Source organism: Schistocerca serialis, chromosome 6 (assembly GCF_023864345.2).
Source record: "Schistocerca serialis cubense isolate TAMUIC-IGC-003099 chromosome 6, iqSchSeri2.2, whole genome shotgun sequence".
Taxonomy (NCBI): domain Eukaryota; kingdom Metazoa; phylum Arthropoda; class Insecta; order Orthoptera; family Acrididae; genus Schistocerca; species Schistocerca serialis.
Window position 1 is genome coordinate 471,612,496 of NC_064643.1, and position 18,193 is coordinate 471,630,688.

Sequence of the window (18,193 nt, forward strand, 5' to 3'; positions counted from 1 at the left end):
ACGTGCATGATTTTACAATGTGGCTATTGGAAAACAAACTTGGGTTACATTCGTAAGCGGCACTCCGTCATCAAACAAATTCGCGTCGACACGCGTATCTCTTGCTAGAATTTTATGGGAGTGTAACAAGAAAAAGCCTATCGTAAGTAAGATTCGATCCACAGACGTACTTACTCCCTTGGCTACGAGATCCTTGATTACTAGCGACCATACGAAGTATGTAAGCTCGCATAAAATGTTCAAATTCGATTTTCTCGAAAATGATCGAAAACTGCGTCTTGCTATGTGCACAGGGTGGTCCATTGATAGTGACCGGGCCAAATATCTCACGAAATAAGCATCAAACGAAAAAACTACAAAGAACTAAACTCGTCTGGCTTGGAGGGGGGAACCAGATGGCGCTATTGTTGACCCGCTAGATGGCGCTGTCATAGGTCAAACGGAAATCAACTGCGTTTTTTAAATAGGAACCCCCATTTTTATTACATATTCGTATAGTACGTAAAGAAATATCAATGTTGTAGTTGGACTACTTTTTTTGCTTTATGATAGATGGCGCTGTAATAGTCACAAATGTAGAAGTATGTGGTATCACGTAACATTCCTCCAGTGCGGACGGTATTTGCTTCGTGATACATTACCCGTGTTAAAATGGACCGTTTACCAATTGCGGAAAAGGTCGATATTGTGATCAAAATGCCCAACGGGCTTGTGCTATGTATGCTGCTCGTTATCCTGGACGACGTCATCCAAGTGTCCGCACCGTTCGCCAGATAGTTACGTTATTTAAGGAAACAGGAAGTGTTCAGCCACATGTGAAACGTCAGCCACGACCTGCAACAAATGATGGTAGCCAAGTAGGTGTTTTAGCTGCTGTCGCGGGTAATCCCCACATCAGTAGCAGACAAATTGCGCGAGAATCGGGAATCTCAAAAACGTCGGTGTTGAGAATGCTACATCAACATCGATTGTACCCGTACAATATTTCTATGCACCAAGAATTGCGTGCCGACGACTTTGAACGTGGTGTACAGTTCTGCCACTGGGCACAAGAGAAATTACGCGACGATGACGGATTGTTTGCACGCGTTCTGTTTAGCGACGAAGTGTTATTCATCAACAGCGGTAACATAAACCGGCATAATGTGCACTATTGGGCAACGGAAAATCCACGATGGCTGCGACAAGTGGAACATCAGCGACCTTGGCGGGTTAATGTATGGTGCGACTTTATGGGAGGAAGGATAATTGGCCCCCATTTTATCTATGGCAATCTACATGGTGCAATGTATGCTGATTTCCTACATAATGTTCTACCGATGCTACTACAAGGTGTTTCACTGCATGACAGAATGGTGATGTACTTCCAACATGATGGATGTCCGGCACATAGCTCGCGGGCGGTTGAAGCGGTACTGAACAGCATATTTCATGGCAGGTGGATTGGTTGTCGAAGCACCATACCATGGCCCGCATGTTCACCGGATCTGACGTCCTCGGATATTTTTCTGTGGGGAAACTTGAAGGATATTTGCTATCGTGATCCAGCGACAACGCCTGACAACATGCCGGCCGAAGTGGCCGTGCGGTTAAAGGCGCTGCAGTCTGGAACCGCAAGACCGCTACGGTCGCAGGTTCGAATCCTGCCTCGGGCATGGATGTTTGTGATGTCATTAGGTTAGTTAGGGTTAACTAGTTCTAAGTTCTAGGGGACTAATGACCTCAGCAGTTGAGTCCCATAGTGCTCAGAGCCATTTGAACCATTTTGAACCTGACAACATACGTCTGCACATTGTCAATGCATGTGCGAACATTACGAAAGGCGAACTACTCGCTGTTGAGACGTATGTCGTTACACATATTGCCAAATGCATTGAGGTTGACGGACATCATTTTGAGCATTTATTGCATTAATGTGGTATTTACAGGTAATCACGCTGTAACAGCATGCTTTCTCAGAAATGATAAGTTCACAAAGGTACATGTATCACATTGGAACAATCGAAACGTTCAAACGTACTTACGTTCTGTATTTTAATTTAAAAAACCTACCTGTTACCAACTGTTCATTTAAAATCGTGAGCCATTTGTTTATGACTATTACAGCGCCATCTATCACAAAGCGAGAAAAGTGATCCAACTAAAACATTCATATTTCTTTACGTACTACACGAAAATGTAATTAAAAATGGAGATTCCTATTTTAAAAACCCAGTTGATATCTGTTTGACCTATGGCAGAGCCATATAGCGGGCCAACCATAGCGCCATCTTCTTTCCCCCTTCAAGCTAGACGAATTTCGTTCTTTGTAGCTTTTTCGTTTGACGCTTATTTCGTGAGATATTTGGCACGGTCACAGTCAATGGACCACCCTGTGTATGTTGGAGTCCTGAACGTGCCCTACACGGCCTGTCAACACGAATCAAATTGGTGAAGAGAAGTTCGTACGGTCGCCTTGTAAGACTAGAACACAACAGTAGCGGTCAGAAGAGAGTAGGTGTTCCGGGTTTCTGCTGAGCCGTGGATAACAGGTGCTTCACAGTGAGCGATTGGAATGGCGGGGCAACTGGAAACATTGTTCGAAGTATAAGTGTCGCCGCGCGGACTGGCCACGCGGTTTGATGCGCCGTGCGAGGCCCGTCCCGCCGGAGGTTCGAGTCGTCCCTCAGGCATGGGTGTGTCTGTTGTTCTTAGGATAAGTTAGTGTAAATAGCGTGTAAGTCTAGGGACCGATGAGCGAAGCAGTTTGCTCACTTAGGAATTCACACACACACACACACACACACACACACACACACACACACACACTCGAGTAGGACTGTCGATTCTTTTACAAATATTGGGAATCGTATACATCGACGCTTAATAGAATATCGTAATCGGGTCTCGATAAATCGAAAATGTGTATGGATATAGATATTTCGGCGAAAAAATATCGACGTACTTGCCTATAAAAATATCGGCTGCACACTGTAAAATACTTCCAATATTCAAGTATTCTGTACGTCAACAAACTAGCAGCCTGTCCATCGTCCTCTGAAGCACGAATTGAATGGACAACGATGCACTTGCACGTTTTGCGAGAGCCACTTTGCTAACAATGGCAACCACATGTTAAGTGGCGCAGTAAAAGGTGTCCGATGGGTCCGTCGTTCGGTTCCATCCCATATCGGATTTGTCTGGAACACGTCATGTCGACTTCCTGTTTTTTCATTTCTGCCAACGCCAGCGAACTAGTACTTGCAGTGTCAAAACTGCGTGGTATAGCTAAACGTTTCAGTTTCCGCTGGTAGCGGTGAGCGCCGATTGCGTCAGCATTTTACCTCACACGTCTCCGTCCACCGTAAAGACCGATCTTGTCATTTACATTTATGTCCATGATTTTCGGCAACTGTTTTGAAGAACGAAAAAATAGCACACTAGTTACGTTAAAAATTGTTTTTTATCGCAGCTGGTGTGCTATTCCTTCACATCAGAAATCTGGTTATTCGATTCACATCGCCAACGCCAAGTGCAGTCGGACTTCTTCTTTTGTGCCACATATACTTCCTTCACACAGTCAAAGGGAAAGATTGGACCTGATGAAAGCTCAAAAAGTGGTAAGACTCCTTCAGACAATGAAAGTAAAACTATGTCTACTACTATTTCCAAAGAACAACTTCAAATATTTACCGGAAATTGTGAAAAAATACAATATAAAATAAAAATATCGTCACAGCATTTGCTTTTTTGGTGTCGCTATGTCGGTGGAAAAAATATCGGTGATACATATTTATCGATATATTATAGAATAAAAGTCGATATATCGATATTTGTCAACAGCCCCACTCTAAAGTAAAAGTACGCGGGGCAATGCGTTTCTTATGGCCAAAACGTCTAAATTGCACACAGATTCACCGTGAAATTCTGCTGGCATATGGACCAAATGCACTGTCGTGTCCGTCTGTAGTGAAATGGTGCCAACAGTTTGGTCAAGGCCGCACAGATATTGGTGTCGCTGATCGGTTCAAAAAAAAAAAAAAAAAAAAAAAATGGAATGGTTCAAATGGCTCTGAGCACTATGCAACTTAACTTCTGAGGCCATTAATTTCCTAGAACTTAGAACTAATTAAACCTAACTAACCTAAGGACATTACACACATCCATGCCGGAGGCAGGATTCGAACCTGCGGCCGTTACGGTCGCTCGGTTCCAGACTGTAGCGCCTAGAACCGCACGGCCACTCCGGCCGGCTTGCTGATCGGGATGTGCAGATCTTGAACCATACGATTTCTATCCTTTGGACAAACTGAAAGGACATATGGGAGAAAGAGATTTTCCAACGACGAAGACGTTTCCCAAAATGCTCCGTGACAAAGGAGTGGACTGCTATCGTCGAGGAACTGAAAGATTCGTAGAACGCTCGAACTGTCGATTACAGAGACTCTGAAGAACAGAGCAGTATTCAATAAAAGTTACTTGGAATGTCACAATGAAATGTAGCTTACTTGTTGAAATCCCTTCGTTATTTTAAACTCTAAATATTTTTATACATCATTTGTTTCAACATTTCCCAAGTGCTTAGTTTTAATGATTCTTTCATTTAGACCCCACTTTACATCAATTTTTTGATTAATCTGTATAGTCGTACAAATATACGGAATAAAAATAGGGAAACTCAATTAAGAAAAAGTCAGGAAGAGAGACGAAATTGTTTTCAGTTAAGATTCCATTTTTCAGTGTGCTACAGTGCTTCGTAGGTTGAGAGCATTGGCTGCTACACAGAGAAGCGAAGATGTGTGCGGCACCAAGGACGCTGACACGCACGATCCTACGAAGCCTCCACACTGGGTCGCGCAACCAGCTGACAGCAGACAAACAGTAGAAAGCGTTGCGAGTATATAAGCAAGCAGGCGGCCGGCTGCCGACCGCACCAGTAGCGAGCAGCACATCCACTGGACAACATGAGGATCATAACGGTGAGTCACCGAGTCGCTTCACATCGCATAGGCCTCCACGAATATTCTTTGAGCTGCTGCCATTCAAAGTTAAAATACAGCTTTATTCGTGCGTAATTTTAAATTTCATTGATAGCTCTCTATGTGTCTTATTTGGTACTTCATCGTTATCTGGGATATTTCCATATTCACTGAGCATTAAACTCTGCAGGTATTCTGCACTGCTATAGTTTGCAATGTATTGGCAGACACAGTACGCACTTGTCTTCCTCCGACCTAATACAAAGTTCCAAGTATCTTTTTGTGATAGGCTACCAACTGCGGTGCGTGATTATCAGTACAGTGATGTGTTGGTTGGGCGTAGGATGAAATGAGGGAAAAGGGTGACACAAAATGGTGAGATAAAATGAAGATGGGCTCCATGCCTATCATCTCCGTGTGGCGGAAGAAAAAACGAAGGTGTATTAGATTTTTAAAGTCCCATCGACTAGGTCAACAAAGAAAGATCCCATGTATACCCTGCTCACGTGAGCAGTTTATCTAAGAAAATTCGTCTGTTATTACAGCACATGCTCAAAATGAATGGCCAACTGCCTAGAGCGGTTTATGAAACATGTAGGTCAAAAAGGTACTGTATCTATACACATATTGTTCAGTTTCCTGCATACTCATCACTATTCTCGCTAAATCTCAGAATAAACTTTCTTCACATTCGGCTTAGATTTCCACCACATTCTGGTTCAATCAATCGAACAGTGACGCATTCAACACTTCACTATTTTCAAACCGTTGATAAGCTAATAATTTATTAGGTGTAGAAGAAAGTGGCAAACAGTGATAAATGTGAAATGTAAAGGAGTGTCTTTCCTCCTCTTGTTCTTCTTCATCGTAACTTCATGGAGTACACTTACAGCCTATTCCGTCTTCATTAAGACCATCTGTTCCTCATCTGCCCTGAATCTCTCTTTCATATCGGTTTATAATTCATTACTTATTGATCCGTTCTTTCCATTTGATGCATCTTTGCTATAATTTTCCATTTAAACGGAACACATTAAGTTTTTCTTCACAAGACTGGTTTGTGTCTGATCTCTGAGGGTACATGTTTTAACTTTCATTAAAGATTTCATTTCAGCCAGCTGTCGCCTATTCTTCTTTTGTCTTCCTTAATTAATGTCCGATAATCTCTTTCAGTTACTAGAATAGGCGTATTCGGATTTTCTAAAACTTTAGCTTTGTACCCATTCTAGTTTTTACCCTGTGTTCTCTGCGTTCTGTGACATATCATTTGAAATTTCTTTAATTTATTAGTGACGTTGTTTTCACATTCGCAGCCTAATACCTCAAAATGTGACATATCTAGCGGTTACTCATGCAGTACTATTTTGGAGCGTACTGTAAATTTCCCTTTATAGAAAAATTAACTTTAAATACCGACAGTTTTAGATGGTAGCTGTTACACATTTGATTCAGGTCATATGTCGCAAAACTAAGGTTATTTTCCGCCTTCCATATAATTATTTGCTCATCAAAATAGAGCGGAGTAATTGTAGACACCTTGTTTAGTTTCATATTTGCACTATCTAACAATCTCGACTGAGTATGTACTGAATACAGTATCGTACAGAATGTATACGCCTATTTAATTTTCTGCTAAGTCACGAACACCGGTATTTCTGTAAAAATATTATTTTTTAGAGTACCAAGAAGCCATTTAAAAATCCAAATAAAACGAATGACATGTGTTAATTCATAATGCAGCTTCACTTTACTCTGTTTAATAACATTTATCGTTGTCCGCGTACTATATTGCTGGAGATAGAAGTCACGAAAGGTAATGTTAATAAGATTTTTTCCCTCCTCGCAGATACGGTCATTGCTGTTAAAGAAACTGCACCCTTCTTTGACGCGCCGAGCGAGGTGGCGCCGCGGCTAGAACGCGGGACTCGCACTCGTGAAGACAACGGTTCAAACCCGCGTCCGGGCACACCGATTTAGATTTTCTGTGATTTCACTAAATCGCTTCAGGCAAACAACCCAACTGACTGTAACTGTTATGTTCGGCTACTTGGAGACCATTTGCAGCCATTCACTGACCTCATATTCTCAAACATGTCATCGGGTCAGAACTGCTTGCGATTGGTTTGAAGAACGCTTAGGACAACTCAAGCGAATGATTTGCCCCCTCCCCCAGACTGCCTGTCATGAATCCTGCTGAACATTTGTGGGAAAGAATCGAGAGGTCAGTTCGTGCACAAAATCCCACACCGGCTGCGCTTTGGGAATTATGGACGGCTATAGAGCCAGCATGGCTCAGTATTTCTGCAGAGGTTTCCAACGACTTTTTGGTTCCATGCTACGTCGCGTTGCTGCACTACGCAGGACAAAAGTAGGTCCGTGGCGCACAGCAAGAGGAACAGGACATACAAAATTAACTGTCGATCTTTTCCCAGTGGTAGAATAAAGTGTCAGTGACCTTGTGGCGTTCGCGAATAAAAAGAAAGTGTATAAAAAAACAACTCCGTTTTACCAATAATATTGTTGGTTACAATTGCACAAAAATAGAATGTTGAAATATTATTTAAACTTTGCTTTGAACGAGTCCAGTAAAGATTAACATATAATGAAATAATGATCACTATCCTCAAAGAAGTTGGTTCGTTGAATGATTTGGGGGAGGGGACCAAACAGAGAGGTCAGCGTTCCCATCGGAAGGATAGGAAAGGAAGTCGGCCATGTCTTTTCAAAGGAACCATCCCATATTTATCAAAGGAACCATTCCGCGATTTAGGGAAAGCACGAAAAACCTAAATCAGAACGGCCGGACGCGGGTTTGAAACATCGTCCTCCCGAATGCGTTTCCAGTCAGTGATCGGTTCAGTTGGATGACCAGGCCATCGTTTTCAGTCCAGGAGACGCGCTGCAGGTGATGTCGTTCTGTTACCAGCGGCATTCGCGTCGGTCGTCTGCAGTCATAGTCCATTAACCCCAGATACGATATACTGTCGTAACGGTGCGTTCGCCGTATGCCCCGCAATGATTTCTGTGGTGATTTCACGCAGTGTTGCTTGTCTATTTTGCACTAACAATTCTACGCAAACGCCGCTGCTCTCGCTTGTTAAGTGAAGGCCGTCGGCCGCTGCATTATCCGTGGTGAGACATAAAACCCGAAATCTGGTATTCTCGGCGCTCTCTTAAAACTGGGGATATCTGAACATTGAATTTCCTAAATATTCGTCAAATTGAATGTCGCAAACGTCTAACAACAACTACCGTTCTGTCGAGCGGTCATAATCAACTCAGAAACCTTTTTACACTTTTTACATGAATCAGATGAGTACTACGGACAGATCCGCCAATGCACTGCCCTTTGATGGCTCATGCACGCGATACTATCGCTATCTGTATACATGCATATCGCTGTCCAATAGCTTTTATCACCACAGTGTACATTTCAATTGCAGCTGAATCACGCTTTATCGTAGAGCACCTATAACGTCCTAGTTAGCCCTCTTCAGAGGTAACTTTCAGTTTATACAGACGTTTTTACCACTGGGGAACCAAATAATGGCATCAATAATGATAGTAATATGTGTTTTGGTATTTATTGCACCTGAAGCAATATACTAGTTTTTTTCGTTTGTGTTTCTTGCCGTTCATGAAGATAGCAATATCTCCATTGACTCCGAGTTTTTGGGATCTCTGCATTTATTGTCGAATCTTTAGAAGAATTGCGCCAAATTGTACCATCATTTGCGTAGGCAAATTTTACTATGAAATCCTGTGCCAACATATACTAGTCTGACAACTGGCTGAGAAAAGAGCACAGTACAGAACATTACCGTAAACTAATGATGCTCATATAATTTAGGGCATAGAAAAATTATTTTAGAGCGGAATTTGTATGTAATGCTCGTAAGCGCTGTTTTGTTTCGAGATAGGATTAATAGAGGAGATAGAGTAGATCTAAAGAAAAATAAGGCGTTTACTCAGGGGTTGCTTAGCAAGCATAATAGCCAATGCCAGACATCACGAGACAGCTTTTGTACGTCTAGGACATGTATATCGTTGGAAACTCGAGAAAACGTAGTTCAAGAATAATCACGCAACATTCAAATTCTTTCCATACATACGCTATCTGTTCAAAAGTATCCTGACACCTGTTAGTGCACATTAATAGGGAATGTGTCCACCCTTGGCCTTTAGGACAACTTGAACTCTGCTGGGGACACTTTCATTCTGATCTCTGATTACCTGTGAACTAACAGCAGGTCATTCTTCCTACAGAGCCGAAACCAGAGAATGTAATGATGTTGGACGCTGGGGTATAGAGCGAAGGTATCTTGTTAGTATAGATTACGAATTACATTTGCTTACATTTTATGGAAAATCTGTTAAACTTCTTTACAACAAAATTTATATTGTGTGTAATAGAACTGGTACATAGAAATTTCTGGAACCTATTTTTTTGTGCTTCTCATTTTGTTATTCGCTTACAGTTTTTCTTAATAACTTCACCGTCACTATGAATGCAAACATCAATCCCAACGCAGCACGCGTGTGATATAGCTCGTCACATTTCAGATTAAAGGGCATGCAAATACAAAGCAAGCAAAAAAAGTAAAATACCCTGAAGTAGAGGAAGAAACGCAGTGAAACTTCATGTTCAAAATGTTCAAATGTGTGTGAAATCTTATGGGACTTAACTGCTAAAGTCATCAGTCCCTAAGCTTACATACTACCTAACCTAATCCATCCTAAGGACAAACACACACACCCATGCCAGAGGGAGGACTCGAACCTCCGCCGGGACCAGCCGCACAGTTCATCACTGCAGCGCCCAAGACCGCTCGGCTAATCCCGCTCGGCAAACTTCATGGGTTAGGAGGGTACGTCATGTTATTTCAGTGATTACAAAAGTAAATATAATTTTCAAAGAATTTCGCAGAATGAGCTAACTTATCAATAGTATATGGCAGACCCTTTGGCCTGGATGTATGTACTGATTCCGTTGGGAAGGGCATCACAAAGCAGTTATATCCTCTCCTAAGGCAAGATGGCCCACAACTTGTGTAACTTCTGGATATCGGGCCCGGGACGGAGTGAATTTGGGAGCTGGTCTCACATGTTACATCGCGTATAGTTCTGGGGATCTACCTGGACACTGAAGCACCTTAAAATCACGCATACAGTTCATAGAGATAAATGGTGGTCGAGCATTGTTCTCGTCAAAACTGGCACCACGGTACTGTCGCATGAGAGGTAGCACATGAGGCCGCGGAACGTCTGTGACGTCAGAGTTCCCTCAGTCACTAACAACAGCGAACTGAAGCCATAACCATTGGCTTCCCACACCTTAACGCCAGGATTAATACCGCTGCGGCTCTTCAAAACAATGGACGAACAGGAGCTCTCCCAGGTCTGTGACGTGCTCGCTGACAATCGTCATACGGTGCAGTGCAGAACCGCAATTTATCGCTGAACACATTGCAAAGCCATGCAGCAGCAATCCATGCTTCCCAGTCCGGCAACACCCCAAACGCTACCATTTGTTGTTATGTTAACGGCAGCCTACGCATGGAATGATAATTTCCTAGTGCGGCTGCTGTTTTTCTCCAACCAATAGTGCGGCATGTCACAGAGTGTTGCAGGGAGTCAGTTACCTGTTCCCGGACGCCAGGCACAGATGTCAGGGGGATTCGACGTTCTTGGTGCTCAGTGTGGCTGTCGTCGCTTGTCGTGGTCAGACGTGGTCGACCAACCTTTACGACCAGCATTCCTGCCCTCTCGTTCCATGTAGGCCAACATCGGGCCACTGTCACATTCGAATGACCCACAGAACTGAATACTGCGCGGTTCGACCAGCCGGTCACAAAGAGGGCCCTTTGAAACTCTGTCAGGTGCTGATAACGCTTTCTCAGACGAGAACGAGGCGTCTTCATGTCCTTCATAGTCATCACTCAACATCTGATGCTGTTCACGCCACTTATATACACTACCAGGCATGGTAACAACACCAAACACGAATAACACTAATGCACTCTGGCTGCCATTCAACGTCATATCAAATCCAGTTGTTGCATGCACTGTATATAAACATGGAGATAATTGTCAATATATTTATTGTGTATAACCTTTGAAACAGGTATTTGTGAGCTGAGCTACGCGTCTTCAATTGTGTTGTGGTAGTACTGATCGCTGCACGTCCACTGATAACTGAAAACCTAATTATTCCCCTTTCACGAAGGAGTATTATCATTATTATCTGTCGTAACTGATGGTTTCTTCTTCTCTTAACCCATTAGCATGTTTCCGTTAGTCAAGATTTATATTTATTATTCACATTTTTGTAAATTATAAGCCTTTCTTTTCTTTGTTTATCAATACTGAGAAGAATCTGTCTTAACCCGTAAACCTCCCGTTTGACGTTTCACGTTACTTGGTTGGTTGGTTTTGGGGAAGGAGACCAGACAGCGTGGTCATCGGTCTCATCGGATTAGGGAAGGATGGGGAAGGAAGTCGGCCGTGCCCTTTCAGAGGAACCATCCCGGCATTTGCCTGGAGTGATTTAGGGAAATCACGGAAAACCTAAATCAGGATGGCCGGACGCGGGATTGAACCGTCGTCCTGCCGAATGCGAGTCCAGTGTCTAACCACTGCGCCAACTCGCTCGGTTTTTCAAGCTACTGCAGTGACCATACTACTGGTATGAGCTGCAGCGACTGGGCTGCAGCTACCAAGAAAAAGTCATGTTAGAGATTGAATTCGGAACTATTGAAAATTAATGAACTTTATGAACAAGTATAATCTGTTATTCACGATCATGTTCGTATTACGTCTGTGGCTTCAGAGAACTAACTATAAATCCAATGATATTCTTTTAATTCTTCACTCGATAGCAATCTCTGATATTAAACTCTTACAGATTCTTGCAGTATACTGTGACGTAAGTGGAGTGTTTTGCATTGTACACTTACTCAATTCACACTTATGGTTTCGTTTGTTATATATGCGGATTGCGAATGCAGTTGTTATACAGTCGGTCGCTTCTTCCGGGCAGTTACTTCCCTTATATCCTTGAGTAAATCGATCGAAGCTACTGAAGAAACCTGGACTACCGATGTACTATGTAGCATAGATCTTTATAAACACTGTTGCAGCCGGCCGCTGTGGCCGATCGTTTCTAGGCGCTTCAGTTCGAAACCGCGCTGCTACTACGGTCGCAGGTTGGAATCCTGCCTCGGGCATGGATGTGTGTGATGTCCTTAGGTTGGTTAGGTTTAAGTAGTTCTAAGTCTAAGGGACTGATCACCTCAGATGTTCAGCCCCATAGTGCTTAGAGCCCTTTGAACCGTTTGCAACTTCCAGTTACTAGACAGTCTTTATAAAAATTGTTTCTAAACGAATGTATCCACCGGCAGAGCAATATTTGATAGTCAACTTTATTCACAATAAAAAGTGATTTCTGGTGAATACGAATAGATACACACTTCAACAAATGTTTTTCACGACCCCTTTGCGTCGTTGTGCTATTTTGTCTAAAACTGACATAGTGAGACCGTCGCTGTATACAATTAATGTAGGTTGATTCTTACAAAGAAGAAGACGGGAATCAGCCACTATTAATACTGCTATTTATTTAAGTAAATAGCGCTATTTACTTAAATAAATAGCAGTATTAATAGTGGCTGGTTGCTGTCTTTTTCTTTGTAAGAATCAACCTACATTAATTCCTTTATATCGTATTTCAAAGCAAAGAAAACAAAAACTTGCTCTGACGCATATATATTTGCAATTTGTCCAGATCACCAAATAAAAAAGAAAGTAAAAACATTTGTGTAATCTGTTTCCCATGGGAGGTTTTTCACAGCGTTTCTGGGCAACTTCAATGCAATGTGGAACGTCCTTCTGCTCCGATGCAAATTTGAATACATCGTGGCAGATGAAATCATCAGGTTCTGGCCCAAATTATCCATTCTTCAATAGCGGTTCTGCAAAGTCGCGCTGTGTACGTGTTTGTTGTCGACGTCCAAAAATAGCTTGTTTCAGTCACACACTTTCGATACACTTTATGTTTGGGAAACAGACTGGCCGCCCCATTCTGGTAATCCCAGGATGCTAAGGAAGGTGTTTACTAGAACAGCATGATGAGATTGCGAGTTATCGGCTATAAAGATGAAATTGTCATCAAAATTCTGACGATATGGTTCGACTATTGGTTGCAGAATCTCGTCCCTGTACAGTAGAGCACCGAGATTTCCCTCAACAATCACAAGAGGTGTACGGTGGTCCCATGTAAGGCCATCCTAGGGTATCACTCAATCACAACGTTGTTGCACATGAGGGACACAGCGTTGGAGACTTTCAATATTGCCGAGCTATCTCCAAACACGTTGTCAGTGATTATCAGGGTTCAAACAGATCCGAGTTTCCTCGATAAACAACACCCTACGCCAATCCTAAGGCGTCCATTCTACATGATTTCTTCCTCACATGTAACGAAGTCCATGTTGTTTTGGTGTACGACGTGGTGTTCGCCTAGGTCCTCGTGAATGGACATTAGCATCACACAATTGCCTCCTAACTGGTGCGATACGTTACGTCCTGTAGCCTCTGCGAACGCCAAATTGAGTTCTGGAGCAATTATCTGACGGTTCCTTTGACTCAAAAGTCGTAGTTATCGACCAACAAGCTTACCTGCCAAACGTAGACGGCCTGTGTGGTGCAAGGCATCAATACTGCCTGTCAATTGGAGCCGTCTGTATGTTCGCAACACACCACTTTGATTCTGGTGTACGGGTGGAGCAACTTCCCAAGTTGACAAGCTTCCTACGCGTAACGTGATGATGCGGACCCGATCATTGCTTGCGATTGTCTTTCGTGGCGTAGTGGATGTTGACTCCATTGCTCCACAGACGTCTCTAATGATGATGATGATGATGATGTTTGGTTTGTAGGTCCCTCAACTGCGGGGTTATCAGCGCCCGTGCAAAGACCCAATTTTTACGCAACCCAATTTTTGTACACAGTCCACTCTAACCACTGCCACGGGTGACGATGATGATAAAATGATGAGGGCCCCACAAACACCAAGTCCCCAGGCAGAGAAAATCCTCGACCTGACCTGGAATAGAACCCGGGACCCCGTGATTCAGAGGCAGCAACGTTAGCCACTAGACCACCAGCTGCGGACGATGTCCCTAATGCGTCCGTACTGCTACTTTATTTTCAGCTCAAATGCTGCAATCCACTCCAGTGTGGCGTTCTATCCGAAGGTAGCGCTCGTGGTAACTGTATGTATGTTTAAAAACAACGTCGGGGTGACCTTCCAATTGGTACAGGAGTAGTCATTATAACAACACACCAGCAGGACTTATCTGGGTGATGCAACACACCTTTGTTTGTAGCTGATTTGATACTGGAATTGTCAACTGTGAGCTTACATTTACTAGGATAATTAAAGTTTAATCTGAGTTGTGCTGAGGTGTAGCGACTGTTTGCTTGCAGGTAATTTTCCTGATCGTCCTGGCGTTGTCTCTGGTCATGGCGATGCCGGCGGGATCAGACTCAGACCCGACGGACGGCGACGAGGACACCAGGTCCAACCTGTTCCTGCTCAAGAAGAAACTGCTGTTAAAGAAGAAGTTGCTGCTACTCGGCTAATATCCACAGGTACCACACGGCACAACTACTTTGTTCTCGTACGATGTGTCCAGATACGGTACCACGACAGCATTCTCATTACTGCACGCCAACCACTCCCTGCACTACGCGACTGGTTAAATATAAAGCTATAATATATTCGTTTGGAAGTTCCTCTTGCATCAGCTCCAACTCAGGTTTTCTATTTCCCTTGAAAGAGCACAAGTCTGAGCTCATTGTCTTATCCTCCCCCCCCCCCCTCCCCATTCAGACCATCCTCGTCCTCAACAACAAATCGGAATAACAATACTTTTCGTAGACTGAAAGAGCAAAGCTAAATAGTGAAGTCAGTCAGTTTGCTCTTCAGTGGTGACTACAATGATGAGAAAAAAGAACAGACGTATTTTATGTCCAATTGTATACAGACATGAGTTTTTGCACAAATTGGTGTGTGTTTTTAAATATTTTACGATGACAAATGTTCATAAAGTGCCAAGTTTTGTCCACTTGACATCTTGTGCATGAGGTTTAGCGAAGATGAACATATTTTACTAAAAAAAAAAGTGTTTAAGACCTGAAGATCACAGCTAAGACTGTTGAAACGGGTTGTATTGAATAAAAAATATTTTGAGTGATAGGCCTATTGGCTTTTGAATGATTTTTAACAATTAAAACAGATAGCCCTTCAATACTCTCATAACGAGAAAATTCAATTTATGTCCAAGAACGGTTATACGCTTGACGCAGCTGTATGTATGCACATTTGAAGCAAACTGGAAAAAAGTACGCATATACTTGTACCAAAGATTTTTCATATACAGTAGAGTCTCGATAGGTCGAGATGAACGGGACCGGAACCACCTCGAACTATCGAAAACTCGGACTATCGAAATTTAAATGGGAAAAAGAAATATCATGATACTGTAAGTAATACAGGTCAAAATATGAACTTTATTAAAATAAAAGTATTTACACATGCAATTTCATTGGCAGAATAACAATAATTATTTATATAGACAAGTAATAGTGAAGTGTCTTTTGTTTGGCGAAGCTGCAACATTTCCTCGCGGCAATGTCACGCCCCCGTCTCAGGAGCAGTAGGTCAGTTGGCGTCGCCTCAGGCTGTTGTTCCACGTAGCATATGGCGGACTCGAGAGCAGAGTAGCCATCGGTGTGACTCATCATCGGTGCAGCCTCTGCCTCGTCATCCTCTTTATTCTCACACTGCGATGGAATGTTAACCATGTCAATTATAGAAAGAGTCTGTCACTTCCAACTGTTCGTCCGAATTTAACCACTCGCCTACTTCCACCTCTTCTGCCTCTTCACACCCTGGCAATCCTCTGATTAAATTACACAACGGTTGATCGTCCTCATCTGCTAAATCTTCAGTTTCTGTGTCTGGCATACTTCCCTGTAGAATTTTCCTCCATGACTTAGAAATCGTGTCTGACTTTTTTTCGCTCCAAGATTCGCTATCCCAGTACACGATGTCCTTCAAAGTCACTTTCATCAAAGCTCCTACAATACTGTCGTTGTCTTCGGAATGCAGGATTGACTGAGCAATTGCCATCGATACTTTTTTTTTAGACATTCCAGAACGCCCTGATCCATGGGCTGAATGAGACAGGGAACGTTTGGTGGGAAAAACAAGGCGCGGATACTGTCGCACTGCAGTTCTCCTGCACTTGGATGTGAGGATGCATTATCCATGAGCAAAATTGCATTGCATGGCAGTCGCCTTTCTTTTAAAAAATTCTTGCAGTCAGGTACAAATAAGTTAAGAAACCAGTTCTTGAAGATTTCCTGGTTCATCCAGGCATTATTCTGATGTGATAGACAACCGGAAGAGCTGAGATGGATACATTATTGAATGCTCTTGGCTTTGCAGAATTCCCAATCACAACTAGTTTGTGGTTTCCAGTTGCATTTTAAGCTCCCATAACTGTGAGCCGCTCTTTGCTTTTTTTGTGCCCGGGAGCACTTTTTTCCTTACAAGAAGCAAGTGTTCTCGCTGGTAACATTTTAAACTTTAGCCCAGTTTCGTCACAGTTATATATTTATTCATTAGACAAATTTTCGTCAGTTATGATTTTTTTAAACTCGACGATAAATTTTGAAACGGCCTGAGCGTCACCAGAGAGTTTTTCTCCACATACGTCTAGTTGACGCACTCCGTACCTCTTCTTCCACTTGAGCCAGCCCACACTAGCAGCGAAATTGTCATCTCCTTCCTGCAGCTGGTTTCTGAAAAACAAAGCTTTTTCTTGCAAGATTGGGCCAGAAATCGGAGCACCCTTCTGTCTCTGTTGGGTAAACCACATGAACAATGCCTCATTTGTTTTTTCGAAGTCTGACTTCTTTATACTTCTTCGACTGAGAGATTCGTGTGAGCATTTCTGTGAAGAAAACTGTTCCAATTTAAGTCGGTTTCTTCGCCAGTCACCAACAGTAACTTCGCCGACACCATATTCGTGAGCAAGTTTTTTTATTGTTTCTCCTTTGTCAAGTCGTCTTAGTTCTCCTAATTTTAGAAGCAAAGGCACAAATTTCCTCTTTTTTGTTACAGCACTCATTTTTGTAAGGTGTACAACGGAACACACAGTCAACAATCAAAACGACACACAACACTGTACAGTACGGGTACTGGGAACTACAGCAGCATTTGAACTCACCAGTTTTGATCGGTAGCAGCCGGCAGCAGTCGGGGTATTTCGTGCCATACTGACAACAGATGTACGTGCAACAGGGCAGCGAGTTGTTGCATTGTTGTCTGCTTTGTCACTGAGCTGTACTCTCCCTATCTATCTTTTGTCTTTTGCAATGAAGTTTTCATCATTTAACATGTCAGTAAAAAAAAAGAAAATAGATAGTTGCAATCTTTTTTTTTTTAAAAAAAAAAAAAAAAAGAGGCTCCGATTACTGGAAACTCGAACTATCGAGACTCTACTGTATTGCATTTTACATTATTAAACGCATAGAAATCTCGTGACAACTTCTCCTTAAAGACGAATAGAGTACAGTAATTTGACATCGTAAGAAGCTGTTCCTCTTATTACGTAAAATAATTTTCTATGTACGGCCCCCTTTCCAGGAAAGTAGTGTAAGATTTACACGTACGTCTTCGTTGAGAGAAAATTAATGCAATTCTTTTTTTGTTCCAGATCCGCCATCAGCTTCGTTTCAACACATTCGTAGACTACATTCGCCATCGCCTCTCCTGTATATTCCATTTTCATTACTTTCTTTGTGTATATACTGTGCTCCAAATTGTAAATAAATGTGTGATATATTAAATGAAAACGTATTCATATTGGTTACCTGTCGAGTGCGTTGCCGCTTTGCCTTTACTAGCAGAAATTCTCGTGAAAGTTTGGGGCTGGCTGTAGATCGAGCTTGGATAGCCAACAGGTAAGGTGACGCCGGGAATCTGGACTCGAGTCCCAGTTCGGAACAAATTTTCATTGTCGTCATTCTATTATACAGCTGATTGTTGTTCAAGTTCGCAATTGCGAATACATTTCATGTATTTCATAGCGGCTGTAGTCGCCGCAATGCCTGTTCCTTCGGACATGAGTGCATGTCCGAATAAAGTTTGCATAGTAATCCGGAAT

At 42.6% G+C, this 18,193-nt stretch overlaps 1 long non-coding RNA gene across 1 annotated transcript; it reads left to right on the forward strand.

The window, feature by feature from the left end:
• Positions 1–4,919: 4,919 nt before the first annotated feature.
• On the forward strand, positions 4,920–17,864 carry LOC126484133 (uncharacterized). The gene is made up of 3 exons (XR_007587814.1): positions 4,920–4,958; positions 14,445–14,609; positions 17,744–17,864. It is a non-coding gene; the product is annotated as an uncharacterized LOC126484133 (long non-coding RNA).
• The last annotated feature ends 329 nt before the right edge of the window (positions 17,865–18,193 follow it).